The sequence below is a fragment of the Hyperolius riggenbachi genome, chromosome 8 (genome assembly GCF_040937935.1).
Source record: "Hyperolius riggenbachi isolate aHypRig1 chromosome 8, aHypRig1.pri, whole genome shotgun sequence".
Lineage (NCBI taxonomy): Eukaryota > Metazoa > Chordata > Amphibia > Anura > Hyperoliidae > Hyperolius > Hyperolius riggenbachi.
Genome location: NC_090653.1, coordinates 85841872 through 85860130, shown reverse-complemented (window position 1 = coordinate 85860130; position 18259 = coordinate 85841872). Strand labels below are relative to the sequence as shown.

At 47.6% G+C, this 18259-nt stretch overlaps 1 protein-coding gene across 1 annotated transcript in view; it reads left to right on the top strand.

Moving 5' to 3' along the window:
- LOC137528235 (tetratricopeptide repeat protein 16-like) overlaps window positions 1-18259 on the top strand; it is a 74444-nt gene that overhangs the window by 54383 nt on the left and 1802 nt on the right. The window contains exon 5 of the transcript XR_011023322.1: window positions 14060-14111. The gene's annotated coding sequence lies outside the window, so the exon portion shown is untranslated. The remainder of the gene's footprint in view (window positions 1-14059; window positions 14112-18259) is intronic.

The following is an 18259-nucleotide window of genomic DNA, read 5'->3' as shown; positions in this document are numbered from 1 at the left end:
AACCCCACAAGTGACCCCATTTTAAAAAGAAGACACCCCAAGGTATTCCGTTAGGGGTATGGTGAGTTCATAGAAGATTTTATTTTTTGTCACAAGTTAGTGAAAAATGACACTTTGTGAAAAAAACAATAAAAATCCAATTTCCGTTAACTTTTGACAAAAAATAAAATCTTCTATGAACTCATCATACACCTAACAGAATACCTTGGGGTGTCTTCTTTCTAAAATGGGGTCACTTGTGGGGTTCCTATACTGCCCTGGCATTTTACGGGCCCAAAACTGTGAGTAGTCTGGAAACCAAATTTCTCAAAATGACTGTTCAGGGGTATAAGCATCTGCAAATTTTGATGACAGGTGGTCTATGAGGGGGCAAATTTTGTGGAACCGGTCATAAGCAGGGTGGCCTCTTAGATGACAGGATGTTTGGGGCCTGATCTGATGGATAGGAGTGCTAGGGGGGTGACAGGAGGTGATTGATGGGTGTCTCAGGGGGCGGTTAGAGGGGAAAATAGATGCAATCAATGCACTGGGGAGGTGATCGGAAGGGGGTCTGAGGGGGATCTGAGGGTTTGGCCGAGTGATCAGGAGCCCACATGGGGCAAATTAGGGCCTGATCTGATGGGTAGGTGTGCTAGGGGGTGACAGGAGGTGATTGATGGGTGTCTCAAGGTGTGATTAGAGGGGGGAAATAGATGCAAGCAATGCACTAGCGAGGTGATCAGGGCTGGGGTCTGAGGGCGTTCTGAGGTGTGGGCAGGTGATTGGGTGCCCGCAAGGGGCAGATTAGGGTCTAATCTGATGGGTAACAGTGACAGGTGGTGATAGGGGGTGATTGATGGGTAATTAGTGGGTGTTTAGAGGAGAGAAGAGATGTAAACACTGCACTTAGTTGGGAGGTGATCTGATGTCGGATCTGCGGGCGATCTATTGGTGTGGGTGGGTGATCAGATTGCCCACAAGGGGCAGGTTAGGGGCTGATTGATGGGTGGCAGTGACAGGGGGTGATTGATGGGTGGCAGTGACAGGGGGTGATTGATAGGTGATTGACAGGTGATCAGTGGGTTATTACAGGGAATAACAGATGTAAATATTGCACTGGCGAATTGATAAGGGGGGGTCTGAGGGCAATCTGAGCATGTGGGCGGGTGATTGGGTGCCCGCACGGGGCAGATTAGGGTCTAATCTGATGGGTAACAGTGACAGGTGGTGATAGGGGGTGATTGATGGGTGATTGATGGGTAATTAGTGGGTGTTAAGAGGAGAGAAGAGATGTAAACACTGCACTTGGGAGGTGATCTGATGTCGGATCTGCGGGCGATCTATTGGTGTGGGTGGGTGATCAGATTGCCCGCAAGGGGCATGTTAGGGGCTGATTGATGGGTGGCAGTGACAGGGGGTGATTGATGGGTGGCAGTGACAGGGGGTGATTGATGGGTGATTGACAGGTGATCAGTGGGTTATTACAGGGAATAACAGATGTAAATATTGCACTGGCGAATTGATAAGGGGGGGTCTGAGGGCAATCTGAGCGTGTGGGCGGGTGATTGGGTGCCCGCAAGGGGCAGATTAGGGTCTAATCTGATGGGTAACAGTGACAGGTGGTGATAGGGGGTGATTGATGGGTGATTGATGGGTAATTAGTGGGTGTTAAGAGGAGAGAAGAGATGTAAACACTGCACTTGGGAGGTGATCGGATGTCGGATCTGCGGGCGATCTATTGGTGTGGGTGGGTGATCAGATTGCCCGCAAGGGGCAGGTTAGGGGCTGATTGATGGGTCGCAGTGACAGGGGGTGATTGACGGGTGATTGATGGGTGATTGACAGGTGATTGACAGGTGATCAGGGGGGATAGATGCATACAGTACACGGGGGGGGGGGGGTCTGGGGAGAATCTGAGGGGTGGGGGGGTGATCAGGAGGGAGTAGGGGGCAGATTAGGGACTAAAAAAAAAATAGCGTTGACAGATAGTGACAGGGAGTGATTGATGGGTGATTAGGGGGGTGACTGGGTGCAAACAGTGGTCTGGGGGGTGGGCAGGGGGGGGTCTGAGGGGTGCTGTGGGCGATCAGGGGGCGGGGGGGGGGAAATCAGTGTGCTTGGGTGCAGACTAGGGTGGCTGCAGCCTGCCCTGGTGGTCCCTCGGACACTGGGACCACCAGGGCAGGAGGCAGCCAGTATAATAGGCTTTGTATACATTACAAAGCCTATTATACATACGTGCAGCGGCGATCCGGGTGCTAGTAACCCGCCGGCGCTTCCGAACGGCCGGCGGGTTACAGCGAACGGTGGGCGGAGCCAGTCCCCGGCGGCTGATCACGTCACGAATGACGCGATCGCCGCATAGCCACTCCCGCAGCCGCCCCCGCCGATGGGCGTATTGCGGTCGTTTGGGCCCAGCCCTTGCCGCCGCCCATCGGCTTAAGGCGGTCGGCAAGTGGTTAAAGCTAGTGTTGAGCCGAAATTTTTGAAATTTCGTGTTTCCTTAATTACAGACGCAAATTTTGCTGCTACGACATGAATTCGTAATTTCATGATTGCCATACAAACCGTAATTCGGAATTCCGTAAGTGAAATTTTGGTTATGTAATTTCATGTGTCGCAAATTCGTGTTTAACGCAACATTTTGTAATTAGATGTTTTCTATAGAAACACAGTTATTTTAGTTACGAAAATGAACGTAATTTTGTTTCTAATAGTAATTATGCACATTTAGGCAATGACTAAACTCAGGAAAGTCACTCATTGATTGCAATTACTGATAATAAAAAGGCCCCTTCACATGCTGTCGCTTTAAATGTATCAGGAGGCTCTATCTGCAGCCACTGCTAAGGCCCAGTGCACACCAAAAACCTCTACAGATCTGCTAACGCAAGAGGTTTTTGAAGCAGATTATAAGAGAGATTCCTACAGGGCTGTGGAGTCGGAGTCGTGGAGGTGGAGTCGGGCAATTTTGGGTGCCTGGAGTCGGGAAAAAATGCACCGACTCCGACTCCTAATGAATTTGTAACTGTAATTAAAATAGAAAATATGATAAAATGTTCTATTTCTCAGATAATAGTCATTAAAAATAATGTGTATATATATATATATATATATATATATATATACAGTATATATACAGTAATAGCTGTGTTCAGTCCACAAAAATGAAATAAACCAATCAAAATTAGTTTTGTGCTGCTTCAATAAAGCAGTCCCCGTATTTTTAAGGTCAGATATACATATCTGATTGTGACTGTACAGTATATATGATGTGTACACAGGAATCTCTTATATATGTTACGGCCAGAACCCGAAGTTTGGCCACTTCTAGTTCTGGCCGGCCACTTCGGGTCCTGGCCGGCCAATTCGCGAAGTGCCCGCTGCGCTGCGGCCAATGTTAGAAACGGATCGTTTACTCTGATATGAATGTATCTTCTGGCCGCAGCGCAGCGGCCAAACGTATTAATTTGTTGCAATTAAGCCGGCGGCAATGTAACGATTCAAGCCGCCGGCTTTTTCATCTGCCTCATCTCTCTCTCTCTCCTCTTATGGCCAGCCGTCCCCCAGAGTCGTTCGTCGCAGCAGGGGCAGCAGAGCGGGGAGGCTGCAGACATTGCTTCTGCCAGCACCCGCTCTGCAAGAACGGCAGGCTTCCCTGCCGCGACGAACGACTCCGGAGGGACACGCGTGTCCCCGCCCGGCTGCCCATAAGAAAGAGAGAGAGAGAGAGGGGGGGGGGGGGGGAGGAGAGAGAGGCAGATGAAAAAGCCGGCGGCTTGAATCGTTACATTGCCGCCGGCTTAATTGCAACAAATTAATACGTTTGGCCGCTGCGCTGCGGCCAGAAGATACATTCATATCAGAGTAAACGATCCATTTCTAACATTGGCCGCAGCGCAGCGGGCACTTCGCGAATTGGCCGGCCAGAACCCGAAGTGGCCGGCCAGAACTAGAAGTGGCCAAACTTCGGGTTCTGGCCGTAACATATATACGAAATAACATCTATGCTGTAAGAATAAAGCCTGATGTGTAGCCGTGTCCCTAATAGAGATGGTCAATGAGATGGAAATAATTCTGCATTGATGCTGATTTATGCAAATGTATGCACTCCCTTTGCTCATGAAATCAAATAATTTGATATGTTGTTAAAATTTGGTTTGGTGACCACAAATTAAAGGGTACCTGAGACGGATGAAAAGTAAAGTTTTATACATACCTGGGGCTTCCTCCAGCCCCCTTCAGGCTAATCAGTCCCTCGCTGTCCTCCACCACCCGGATCTTCTGCTATGAGTCCTGGTAATCCAGCCAGTCAGCGCTGTCCGGCCGCATGCCTCTCCCACAGCCAGGAACATTCTGCACCTGCGCAATAGTGCTGCACAGGTGTAGTATGCTCCTGGCGGCGGAGTGTGTGCATGCGCACTACGCCCGACTGGCTCAAGTACCTGGACTCATAGCAGAAGATCCAGGTGGTGGAGGAGGACAACGAGGGACTGATTATCCTGAAGGCAGCTGGAGGAAGCCCCAGGTATGTATAAAACTTTAATTTCATCTGTCTCTGGTTTACTTTGTTACACAGTAGTACTATACTCTACATATGAACTCCCCACAGAGCTGCAGGGAATCCACTGAGAATGCTATGCACATTGAACACAGAGGTGTTGTCTGTTTACAATCTCCTTATTCCCCTGCAGAGTACCTGCACATCACTCTTACATGTACCCACACTTACATTGTCTAGGGCCTGATAGATGTTCTTTGTTCCGGTTTGTACCTTTTACAAGTACTCTTACCAAGGACTAGTTTTAGTCTAAAGGGAATAAATATAGTAATCTACATATCCCTCTCACTTCAGTTGTCTTGTAAAATTCCTAAGCTTTGGCAGTTAAGAGACGAATTTCATGTTACATACTTTTAATCAACAAAATTGTAATATGCAAATTAGAGGAGTCGGAGTCGAGGAGTCGGAGTCGGTGGAATCCTAAACTGAGGAGTCGGAGTCGGTGGATTTTTGGACCGACTCCACAGCCCTGGATTCCTAGGCATGTTTAGAGAGGTTTTCTAAACAAGCCTAGCGTTTTTTGGAACGTTTTTGTGTAGCAGATGTCATGTATTGTTACAGTAAAGCTGTTACTGAACAGCTACTGTAACAAAAACGCCTGGAAAACCGCTCTGATCTAGCGTTTTTCAGAGCGGTTTGAGCTTTTCCTTTACTTTACATTGAGGCAGGAACACTTCTGCAAACCGCAAAAATGCTGCAGGAGCCGTGGCAGTTTGCTAAATGCTGCAGGAGCCGTGGCAGTTTGCTAAAACCCTCAAACCGCTGGTGTGCACCATCCCATTGAGATACATTAGCCAAGTGTTTTCTGAAGCGGTAGCATTTTTGAAAATGCTCCCAAATCCACTTGGTGTGCACTAGGCCTAAGACAGGTGCTCTTTGTCATGGTGCACTTAGCAGTCATGCGGAGACACTTTGTTTTGGGCCTTGCAATATCTGATAATGCAAAAGTCCCTGCACATGCTGTTGCTTTAACTGTATCAGGAGACTTTACTTGCAGCCTCTTCTAAGACAGGTGCTCTTTGTCAAGATGCACTTAGTGGTCATGCATGCTGAAACTCTTGGTTTTGGGCCTTGCAATATCTGATAATGCAAAGGTACCTGCAAGTGCTGTCACTTTAAATGTATCAGGACAGGAGCCTCTGGAGTGGAACACAATTTTGAGAAAGGTCGAATTTGCGTGTTAAACACGAAATTCTGATTTTTTTTTTGTGTTACGTAAACATTGTAATTATGAAAAAGATCGTAATTACGAAATTCCCCATAAACACAAAATTTCACGTAATTTCGGGAAATTCGCAAAATTTAGATTATGGCCATAATCGCAATTTTGCGAATTACGTGAAATTTCACGTAATCGTAATTAGGTCATTATGCTCATCACTACTTAAATCAAACCTAAACTGAAAATTAAAAGTCAAAATAAACATACACACATCATATATACCTCCGTATAGTCTACTCATTAATCCCTTTTTCTTCTCCTGCGTACTGTTTGTCCACTGTGATCAATGGAATTCTCCGACCTCCATTTTAAAAATGGCCATTACCCCATAACAGCTTCCTGGCCAGCACACTGTTAGGGCTGGTGCACACCGAGCGGGTTTTCTTGCGTTTTTACAACAGCTTGCGGCTGTGGATACGCTAGGGTAATGTATTTCAATGGGGTGGTTCACACCAGAGCGGGAGTCGTATTGCTGAAACGCATACTCCCGGGCTGAGGCATTTTTTTGATTACGGAAGCGTTTCTGCCTCCAATGTAAAGTATAGTAAAAACGCAAACCGCTCTGAAAAACGCCAGTTCAGAGCGGTTTTGCAGGCGTTTTTGTTACAGAAGCTGTTCAGTAACAGCTTTACTGTAACAATATATGAAATCTACTACACAAAAAACGCTACCCAAAACCGCAAAACGCTAGGTGAAACGCTTCATAAAAATAAGAAAAAGTGTTTCAAAAACCGCTAGCGTTTTGCGGATCTGCTAGCGGTTTTTGGTGTGCACCAGGCCTCAAACTGTGTCCATGTGAACCATAGTGACACATGGACATGACCTTGCTCATCAGTTGTCCTTTCAGTTATAATAAACTGAGATAAACTATTTGTTTTAACCTCCTTGCCGGTTTTCCCGACCTGAGCTCGGGGTAGAAAAAAGAAGCTGTTAGCGGTGATCCCGAGCTCAGGTCGGGGTAGGCAGTGCAGCGCTTTACCTTCAGCTTTTGAGTCCCGCGCGCGATCGCGCTGCGCAACGGGACTCCAGCCTCTCTCCCCGGCAGTGTGGGGTCTTTCTCTGGCCGCCGGGATCCCCATGTCCCCGCTATTCTTCCGGGGACACGGCGGGCAATCGGAGCAGCGGAGGCGGCGTGATGTCATCGGGGGCGGGCGGGGCTAATATTTAAAATGAACTTCTCTGTATTAGAGAAATACAGAGACGTTCGTTTATATGTATATTACCGCCATCTTGTGGTCAAAGTGAAAACTGCAGTGCTGGAGCCCAGGAAGGTAAATCTTTTATTCTGCTGCAGATCTCCCTGCCAGAATGATTTTTTTCAGGTTTTAGGGTCTGAAAGAGTAGAAAAAATTGCACCTCTTTTTAGACCCTAAAATCTGTAAAGAATCAGAACAGCAAGGAGGTTAAGATATTCCATGGTTTTATTTTATGTTTAAAGGGGTTCTGTGGATTGTTTTTAAAAACAATAAGTGACACTTACCTTGGGCTTCTACCGGCCCACTGCAGCTGTCCTGTCCCGCGCCGTCCTCCTACGATCCTCAGTTCCTCGCCGCCGGTCACGGTCCAATTATTCATCTAACTAGATGAATACAACTGTGCGTGCGCTGCCACGCGTGGCCTCGCTCCTGTTCGCGTCTCCGGGAGCATAATGCGCAGGCGTAATATGAAAACATTTGTACTGCGCATGAACTAGGACGTGTGCAGCCATGAAGGCGCAGTTGCATTAGTCTAGTTTTTAAAAACCATACAGATAACCCCTCTAAACATTTACAAAGTAGATTCAGGGCTTGTTCACACCTAGGGCGTTTAGTTATTTTTTCAGCACCAGCGATTTCAAAATCACCATAAAAGCGATTGTGCAATGATTCCTTATGGAACTGTTCATATCTGCTCGTTTTGTCTGCTTTCCACTGACCAAAGCGCTGCCTGCACCATTTTTGGGGTGATTTTGCTATAATGGAAGGTATAGGAAAAGCGCAAAACGCTCACAAAATCGCTTTATGCATCAATTGTGTTTGCACTTTCATGAATAAACACACTGTATTTATTCATTTCCGGGTGAAAGAGTTAACTTCTTGACTGACATCAGGAAGTGAACAAACAGAACCGCTCTGCAAAAGTGCTTCGAAAAATGCTTTATACAATATCGAAGTGCACAGGTAAGTGCTGGGATCGGGGAAACAAAAATCACTCACAAAATCGCAAAGCGCTGGCCTCAGCAATTGCGATTTTAGATGTGAACAAAGCCTTAGGGCCTGTTTCTATTACACGCAGATTGGATGCAGAATAGATGCAGAAGAACTGACTCCAATGGATGCCTATGGGCCTGTTTCCACTAAACACGATTTTTTTGATGCAGATTTTCCCATAGGCATTCATTGGAGTCAGTTTTTCTGCATTCATTCTGCATCCAATCTGCGTGTAGTGGAAATAGGCCCTTAATGTTTTTCTTGACTCTGTTCAATGACAATCTATTAAGTGTCCCAGTGCTAAAACATAGGAATAGTTGACCTTTTTATCTATCTCCTGACCTCAGAAGCTCTTCTCTGCTAGGAAAGAGTTTTATGGCTGTAATTCCTTATCAGTGAGGGTTACGCTATAATCTGACAAGGGTCCTACATGAGAGAAGCTTTCACTTACATGCCTTCAGGCTACTTTCACACCAAGACGTTGCGTTTTAGGGGACGTTAAGGTCGCATAACGTGCCCCTAATGCAACGCATGGTGGTGTTGAAGTTGGACGTCAGATTGAGCTGCGTTATGCAGCTCTCAAAGCAGCCGCTCCAAGTTAGTGATAGGAAGTCCGGATCTTTTTAAGATTCAGATCATTTGAATCGGATCATTGAAAAGATCCGGATCTTTGAACCGAATCATTTGAATCATTTTACTAGGAATGCAGACTGGGGAAATGACTAGCAGGACAGGACTTTCCCTGCACTGTACATTATGTATGTTCCTGTTTCTTCCAGACAGACATCCACTGTGAACCGAAACTTTCATTGTGATGATCCGGATGATTCGACTCACAAAAAAAATCCGGATCAAATGAACGATTCGTTCATGATCCGGACAACACTACAGTTCCACCATGAGTCACCACAGTGCAGTGAATATTAATTAGCCATGTGGCTGGCTGCGGAGGAGGAGGGGAGACCTCCTCCTCCAACATTACTGAGCATGTGCACACAGTCTAACGCTGTTTAACCCAGTATAACGCACAGCATGCAGCACTTTGTTTAAACGTGCTGCGTTACAATGTAACCTAACGTGTGCACTGTGAACTGTGTGCAGTGTCACTGCCAGCCAGGCCCAGCACATTCAGTGACTAACTGTATCAGCTGCACATGGTGTAATAATGGGTGTAATACCCATTATTACTGCACTTGTGTTGCGGCGACAGCTTTTGTAATTCATACTGTGTGCAGTGCCACTGCCAGCCCAGGCCCAGCACATTCAGTGACTACTGTACCTGTGTGTGTGATAGGCAGCTGCACATTGTAATACCCATTACTGCATATACCTACCTAGCTGTTGGGACACCCCCCTCCCCCCCCGATATGGACAAAACAGACAAACCAGGTCGCGGAAGAGGTAGCGGCAGACCTAGAGGAAGGCCCCCTGGCAGGTGTGTGCGTGGTCGTGTTGATGTGATTTTGTGCGGCCCTGGCCCAAAGTACAGTGCTCAGAAGAAGGCATGTCCCATCACCTCCCAAAATTGTCAGGACGTGGTTGACTATTTAACACAGAACACCTCATCTTCCGCAGCCACCAGCGCTACTACAAGCACCACATCCGCTGCATCTGACACTTCGCAGGAGTTATTTGGTGGTGAAATCACTGATTCACAGCCACTACTGCTACAACAATATGAAGTCGCTAAGCAAGTTACACCACCTCGTATGTGTGAGTTAGGCGACAATATGGACGTAATGGAGGAGGATGATGATGATGAAGTAGCTGCTGTTGGTGCATTTTTGGAGGTGTCTGAGGAAAGCGAAGCTGGTCAGGATGATTATGATGACGATTAGATGCCACGTATGTTCCCAATAGAAGAGATGAACAGGGAGACAGTTCGGAGGGGGAGTCAGAGAGGAGTAGGAGGAGATGAGTCCTGAAAGAAGAAGGGGGAGCTCGTCCTCAGAAACAGCTGGTGGCAGTATCCGGCGCCATGTATCGCCACCATAGTGCCATCACCCCAGGGGGGCTCAGCAGTGTGGAAATTGTTTAGTGTGTCTGCCTCAGATCGGAGTAAAGCCATCTTTTCTCTCTGTCTCCAAAAATTGAGCTGTGGAAAGGCCAACACTCACATAGGGACAAGTGCCTTACGAAGGAACCTGGAGAAAAGGCACAAACAGCAATGGGAAGAACACCTGAGAAAAACCACACAAAAGAAAAGCCACCCTCCTTCTCCTCTTCCTCCTTCAGGTGCAGCATCTTCAGCCGCTTTCTCCCTTGCACCTTCATAGCCATCCTCCTCCACTCCGCCTCTGCCCTTGAGCGGTTCCTGCTCCTCTGCCCACAGCAGCCAGGTGTCCGTGAATGAAATCTTTGAGCGGAAGAAGCCAATTTCTGCCAGTCACCTTCTTGCCCGCCATCTGACGGCTGGCGTGGCGGAACTATTAGCTCGCCAGCTATTACCATACAAGCTGGTGGACTCTGAGGCTTTCCATAAATTTGTGGCCATTGGGACACCGCAGTGAAGATACCAGGCCGCACTTATTTTTGTAGAAAGGTGATACCCAAACTGTACCGTGAAGTTGAGAGGCAAGTGGTGTCATCTCTGGCGAACAGCGTTGGATCAAGGGTCCATCTGACCACTGATGCCTGGTCTGCCAAGCATGGTCAGGGTCGCTACATTACTTACACAGCCCATTGGGTTAACCTGGTGAACGATGGCAAGCAGGGAGTATGTGGCTGCGCAGCAGACCAACTAGTGACACCTCCACGGCTTGCAGGCAGGCCTCTTGCCACCTCCTCTCCTTCTCCTCCTATTCATCCTGCTACACCCTCTTTGCTGTCGTCGTCCTCCTTCTCCTTGGCTGAGTGGCAGTTCAACTCTAGTGGTGCTGCCATCTCCTCTTCCACTACACAGCCCCATCTCCCCAGAGCCTATGCTGCATGCCAGGTACGACGGTGTCATGCCATCTTAGACATGTCTTGCCTTAAAGCGGAGAGTCACACTGGACCAGCTCTCCTGGCTGCTCTTAAATAGGTGGAGCACTGGCCGACCCCGCACCAGCTGGAGATCGGCAACGTGGTGTGTGACAATGGCAGCAATCTCCTTTCCGCTTTGAATTTGGGAAAGCTGACACATGTACCCTGCATGGCACATGTGTTGAATCTGGTCATTCAAAGATTTGTGTCAAAGTACCCAGGCTTAGAGGGCGTCCTGAAGCAGGCCAGGAAGTTGTGTGGGCATTTCAGGTGGTCTTACACGGCCATGGCATGCTTTGCGGACATTCAGCGGAGAAACAACTTGCCGGTGAGACGCTTGATATGCAAGAGCCTGACTTGCTGTAATTCGACCCTGCTCATGTTCTCTTGCCTGCTAGAACAGGAGCAAGCCGTCACCCAGTACCTGTACAATTACAGTAGAAGAACACAATCTGGGGAGATGGGGATGTTGTGGCCCAACAACTGGACACTGATGCGAAATGCATGCAGGCTCATGCGGCCATTTCAGGAGGTGATCAACCTGGTGAGTCGCACTGAAGGCACCATCAGCGACTTGATCCCCTACGCTTACTACCTGGAGTGTGCCGTGCATAGAGTGGTGGATATTTGCGGCAGGAAGAGTCGTGGGAGCAATTTTCATCCGAACCAGATGTTTCCTCAACACCTGCGGCAGCACGGAGTGGGGAGGAGGAGGAATCGTGTGGGGAAGAAGAGGAGTCAGACTCGGATGATGAGGAAGGTGTTTCTGTGGAGGAGGAAGAGGCGGCGGCAGAAGAACAACTGCAGCAGCCGTCACAGGGGGCTTGTGCTGCTCCACGTTCCCGTGGTATTGTTCGTGGCTGGGGGGAGGAAGAGGACTTACGTAACGTCACTCAGGAAGAGCAAGAGGAGATGGATAGTACGTCTGGATCCGACTTTTTGCAGATGGCGTCTCTCATGCTGTCCAGCCTGTTGAGGGACCCCCGTATAAAAAAAACTCAAGGGAAAGAGCTGTACTGGGTGGCCATGCTACTAGACCCTCGGTACAGGCTCAAAGTGGCAGACCTGTTACCAACTCTCCTGAAGGCGGAAAAGATGCAGCATGTGCAGAACAAGCTGGCAACTATGCTTTACAATGCATTTAAGGGTGATGTCACAGCACAACTCAATAAAGGTACCACTGCCAGTAATCCTCCTCCCATGTCCACGTAGGCAAGGACAGGACGCTCCAGCAATCTCATGGTGATGTCGGACATGCAGACATTCTTTAGTCCAACGCCTTGCTGTAACCCTTCGGGATCCACCCTCCACCAACGCCTGGACCGGCAGGTAGCCGACTACCTGGCCTTAAGTGTGGATGTAGACACTGTGAGCAGCGATGATGAACCCTTGGACTACTGGGTGCGCAGGCTTGACCTGTGGCCAGAGCTGTCCCAATTTGCCATCCAACTTCTGTCTTGCCCTGCCGCAAGCGTCCTGTCAGAAAGGACCTTCAGTGCAGCTGGAGGCATTGTCACTGAGAAGAGAAGTCGCCTAAGTCACAAAAGTGTTCAGTACCTTACCTTTATCAAAATGAATGAGGCATGGATCCCGGAGGGCTACTGCCCACCCAAAGACTAAGTCAGTCCCCACACACAGCATCTCTGCCTGCACGCCGTGCGAGTGGCTGCCTGCCCCAAGACTAAGTAGCTCCACACACAGCACCTCTGCCCGCCGGCCGCTTGACTGCCTTCTCTGCCACCACCAACAGGGTCCAGGACTCCAGGCGGATTCCTGAATTTTTTAAGCCGCTGCTAGCAGCGGCCGCTATAATAATTTTTCTGGGTCGCCTACATGCCTGTCTAATTTTTCTGGCTGCACTGCGGGCGGCTGCAACAACAAAATAAAAGGCATGTACATGTGCCCATCCCCCTTCGTGATCATTACCTTGCCGCGGTGAAGGGGCTTGCGTATCACAATGAAGCAGTGACCGCCAGCTATATGAGTCTCGGGGGTTGGCACACCAAAGATAATAAGGTTGTTGCTTCATTGTGGTCAGACCAAATTTGATCAGCTGGACAGTCACTGTTCTGTCATTCAGCTACATCAGCCAGGCGACCATATGGGCTGTATAGCCACCATCACCTGCCCTCTCGTCATGGTGCGCACCAGTCCAGCATGGCCGTCACTACGCAAACAGCTGTTTGCGGTGCGTTACACAGTGAGTTTGGTCTGTCAGTGTGAAGCAGTACACTAATTACACTCCCTGATTGATGTATACACATGCAAGATGTTTGAAAGCACTTTAGTCCTGCAATTTAGCATTCAATGTGATTTCTGCCCTTAAAACGCTGCTCTGCGTCAAATCCAGATTTTTCCCGGGGACTTTTGGCGTCTATCCCACTCCGCCATGCCACCCTCCAGGTGTTAGACCCCTTGAAACATCTTTTCCATCACTTTTCTGGGCAGCATAAATGTTTCTAGTTTTCCAAGTTCACCTCCCCACTGAAGTCTATTGCGGTTCGCGATAGTTCACGCGAACCAAACCTTTCGCGGAAGTTCGCGAAACCGGTTCGCAAACCAAAAATCGGAGGTTCGGCCCATCTCTACTCTGCAGCACTGAGTTCCAAGAAAACAAAGCTACACTGTCCCTTTCATATCATTTCATTCTATGAAACGCACAGCTATCTTTATTGGAAAGCAGCGCAAAAGAGTGCTCAGGTCCTCGGCCTAACTGCAACTCTAAAAAAATAAAATAAAAATTGGTAGACGTGCTTCAAAGGTAGTTTATTATTTGTGGTATTTATTTATTTTTTTTACTTAAAAGGAACTAAAGGTGAGAGACATATGAAGGCTGCCATATTTATTTCCTTATAAACAATACCAGTTGCCTGGCAGTGCTGCTGATCTTTCTGGGCGGTAGTGTCTGAATCACACACCTGAAGCAAGCATGCAGCTTATCTCGCCAGAGACATCTGATCTGCATGCTTGTTCAGGGGCTGTGGCTAAACGTATTAGAGGCAGTGGCTCAGCAGGGCAGCCAGGCAATTTGCATCATCTAAAAGGAAATCAATATGGCAGCTCCCGTATGTTTCTCACCTCGGGTTCCCTTTGATGCTGAAAATGAAATAATAATACATTAAATAATGTGTTATAACACTACAGATGACTGATGGAGGAGGTTGTGATAGAAATGGAGGCTTCGGCGGGAGAGGAGGTAAGCCTAATGATATCCGCACATGTTTTCATCTGACAAATGTAGACTTTTCAATAGATTCAATGTATATAAAATATTTGCCTTCTGTGTGAGAGACCCTAATTTATTTTTATATATATCTTATGCTTAACCTGCCTGGCGTTCTATTAAGATCGCCAGGCAGGCTGCGGGAGGGTTTTTTTTGAATAAAAAAAAAACTATTTCATGCAGCCAACTGAAAGTTGGCTGCATGAAAGCCCACTAGAGGGCGCTCCGGAGGCGTTCTTCCAATCGCCTCCGGCGCCCAGAATAAACAAGGAAGGCCGCAATGAGCGGCCTTCCTTGTTTTGCTTATATCGTCGCCATAGCGACGAGCGGAGTGACGTCATCGACGTCAGCCGACGTCCTGACGTCAGCCGCCTCCGATCCAGCCCTTAGCGCTGGCCGGAACTTTTTGTTCCGGCTACGCTGGGCTCAGGCGGCTGGGGGGACCCTCTTTCGCCGCTGCTCGCGGCGGATCGCCGCAGAGCGGCGGCGATCAGGCAGCACACGCGGCTGGCAAAGTGCCGGCTGCGTGTGCTGCACTTTATTTGAGCCAAATCGGCCCAGCAGGGCCTGAGCGGCAGGCTCCGGCGGTACTGGACGAGCTGAGCTCGTCCAGACCGCCCAGCAGGTTAAAGGGAACCCGAGGTGAGAGGGATATGGAGGCTGACATATTTATTCCCTTCTAAACAATGCCAGTTGCCTGGCAGTCCTGATGGTCTTCTGGCACAAGTAGTGCCTGAGTCAAAACCCTGGAACCAGCATATGGCTAATTCAGTAAAAACCCTGAGTCAGCTGAGTCAGAGTATCTGGTCTTCTGCATACTTTTTCAATGTCTATGGCTAAAAATATTATGATAGGTACACACCATACAATGTTCTTGCAGATCGATTATTTCTAACATGCCCGATCTGAATTTCCATTTTTCGATTTTACAGTCGTTTTTCCAACTGATTTGCCGTCCATATCTATGAAAAATGATTGGAAAATCAATTGGAAAACTGGAAAACCAATTGAAATTCAGATCGGACATGTTGGAAATATAATCGATCTGGTAGATAAATCTGCTAGAAAATTGTATGGTGTGTACCTAGCATTAGAGACACAGGATCAGGAGGACTGCCAGGCAACTGGTATTGTTTAAAGTGACACTGAAGTGAAAAAAAACTTAGGATGTAATGTCAGTGTCTCAACAAGCTTATGGCTAATCCAGTAAAAGCTGAGTGAGAGTACCTGATCTGAGGCATGCTTGTTCAGGGTCTATGGCTAAAAGTATTAGAGGCAGAGGATAAGTGGGGTAGCCAGGCAAATGGTATTGTTTAAAAGGAAATTAATAAAAAGTTCTATTGCTTCTTTTTTTAAAGGGAACCCGAGGTGAGAGGGATATATAGGCTGCCATATTTGGGAGGTTTCTACCTTATGTCCCCTCCCCCCAGCCCACCATTAGCTCCATCTCTACATGTACTACAGTCTCCTTCGAGGAACAACAGTAGCCCCATTTCATATACAGTGGTTTGCAAAAGTATTTGGCCCCCTTGAAGTTTTCCACATTTTGTCACATTACTGCCACAAACATGAATCAATTTTATTGGAATTCCACATGAAAGACCAATTCAAAGTGGTGTACACGTGAGAAGTGGAACGAAAATCATACATGATTCCAAACATTTTTTACAAATCAATAACTGCAAAGTGGGTTGTGCGTAATTATTCAGCCCCCTGAGTCAATACTTTGCTGCAATTACAGCTGCCAGTCTTTTAGGGTATGTCTCCACCAGCTTTGCACATCTAGAGACTGAAATCCTTGCCCATTCTTCTTTGCAAAACAGCTCCAGTTTAGTCAGATTAGATGGACAGCGTTTGTGAATACATAGCAGTTTTCAGATCTTGCCACAGATTCTCGATTGGATTTAGATCTGGACTTTGACTGGGCCATTCTAACACATGGATATGTTTTGTTTTAAACTATTCCATTGTTGCCCTGGCTTTATGTTTAGGGTCGTTGTCCTGCTGGAAGGTGAACCTCTGCCCCAGTATTAAGTCTTTTGCAGACTCCAAGAGGGTTTCTTCCAAGATTGCCCTGTATTTGGCTCCATCCATCTTCCCATCAACTCTGACCATCTTCCCTGTCCCTGCTGAAGAGAAGCACCCCCAGAGCATGCTGCTGCCACCACCATATTTGACAGTGGGAATGGTGTATTCAGAGTGATGTGCAGTGTTAGTTTTCGACCACACATAGCGTTTGCATTTTGGCCAAAAAGTTCCATTTTGGTCTCATCTGACCAGAGCACCTTCTTTCACGTGTTTGCTGTGTCCCCCACATGGCTTGTGGAAAACTGCAAACGGGACTTCTTATGCTTTTCTGTCAACAATGGCTTTCTTCGTGCCACTCTTCCATGGGCAACTTTGTGCAGTGCATGACTAATAGTTGTCCTATGGACAGATTCCCCCACCTGAGCTGTAGATCTCTGCAGCTCGTCCAGAGTCACCATGGGCCTCTTGATTGCATTTCTGATCAGCGCTCTCCTTGTTCGGCCTGTGAGTTTAGGTAGATGGCCTTGTCTTGGTAGGTTTACAGTTGTGCCATACTCCTTCCATTTCTGAATGATCGCTTGAACAGTGCTCCGTGGGATGTGCAAGGCTTTGTAAATCTTTTTGTAGCCTGCTTTACATTTCTCAATAACTTTATCCCTGACCTGTCTGGTGTGTTCTTTGGACTTCATGGTGTTGTTGCTCCCAATATTCTCTTAGACAGCCTCTGAGGCCATCACAGAGCAGCTGTATTTGTACTGACATTAGATTACACACAGGTGCACTCTATTTAGTCATTAGCACTCATCAGGCAATGTCTATGGGCAACAGACTGCACTCAGACCAAAGGGGGCTGAATAATTACGCACACCCCACTTTGCAGTTATTGATTTGTAAAAAATGTTTGGAATCATGTATGATTTTTGTTCTCTTGTACACTTCTCACGTGTACATCACTTTGTGTTGGTCTTTCACGTGGAATTCCAATAAAATTGATTAATGTTTGTGGCAGTAATGTGACAAAATGTGGAAAACTTCAAGGGGGCCGAATACTTTTGCAAACCACTGTATTCACTCCTTCTGCCATGCACAGACTCTCTCTTTCAACAAGCAGCCCTCCTCTTCTATGCATTTCATGTAAAGTTATCCACTTAGCAATGGCCTATATGGGCTTTTTTTTTTAAAACAATTTTGCCTCCTTACTGGAGTCTTATCATTTGTTTACTCAGGACAGATGTCAGCATATACAACAATAAAGGCAGCCATACACTGGTCGATTGCCACCAGATCGACCAGCAGATAGATCCCTCTGTGATCCAATCTGATCAAAGAGGGATCTATTGGCTGCCTACACTGCAAACAGATTTTGAACCGATTTCACTATGAAATCGATTCACAATCTGTGGAGCTGCCACTGCCGCCGCCCCCTGCATACATTACCTGATCCAGCCGTTGTGAGTCCCCCCGGTCTCCGCTCTCTTCTCCGCTCTGGGCTCCGGCTTCACTTTACTTCCTGTCAGGGGAAGTTTAAACGGTAGAGGGCGCTCTACTGTTTAAACTTCCCCCAACAGGAAGTAAGTGAAGTCAGCCGGAGGCCAGCGCGCCAGCGGAACAGGTAATGTATTGCCACTAGCGTCGGTTGCCGGACATTTGAACTCCACTATCAACGCACTCCCGACCCGCCGGAGATCGAGCGAAATTTTCCTGCGTGGACAGATCGATCAATATTGGACAGAAATCGTTTGATCGGTCAGCGTTTGCGTATCGATTTCACAGCAGATTCAAACACAGTGATTGAATCTACTGTCTATCGGCAGGAATTTGACGCAGTGTATGTGCTTTTCTCCTACAAAACTAATTAGTTGCTGGGTAGAATGGCATTTATGAACACATCGCCTTTTCTTCTGTAGCACAGACTACATGGCTTTTTAATCTGGATTTAGACACCTCTAGGGTTGGAGCTGTCTTGAGGGTGGTAGGGAGTTCCAAATGGTAGTGGCAGCATGAAAGAAGGCTATGGGTCCAGGATGGACTTGGGGGGGGGGGGGATAAGGGGAGTGACCAAGTTATGAGATCCTGTTAAGGTTGTAGGACTT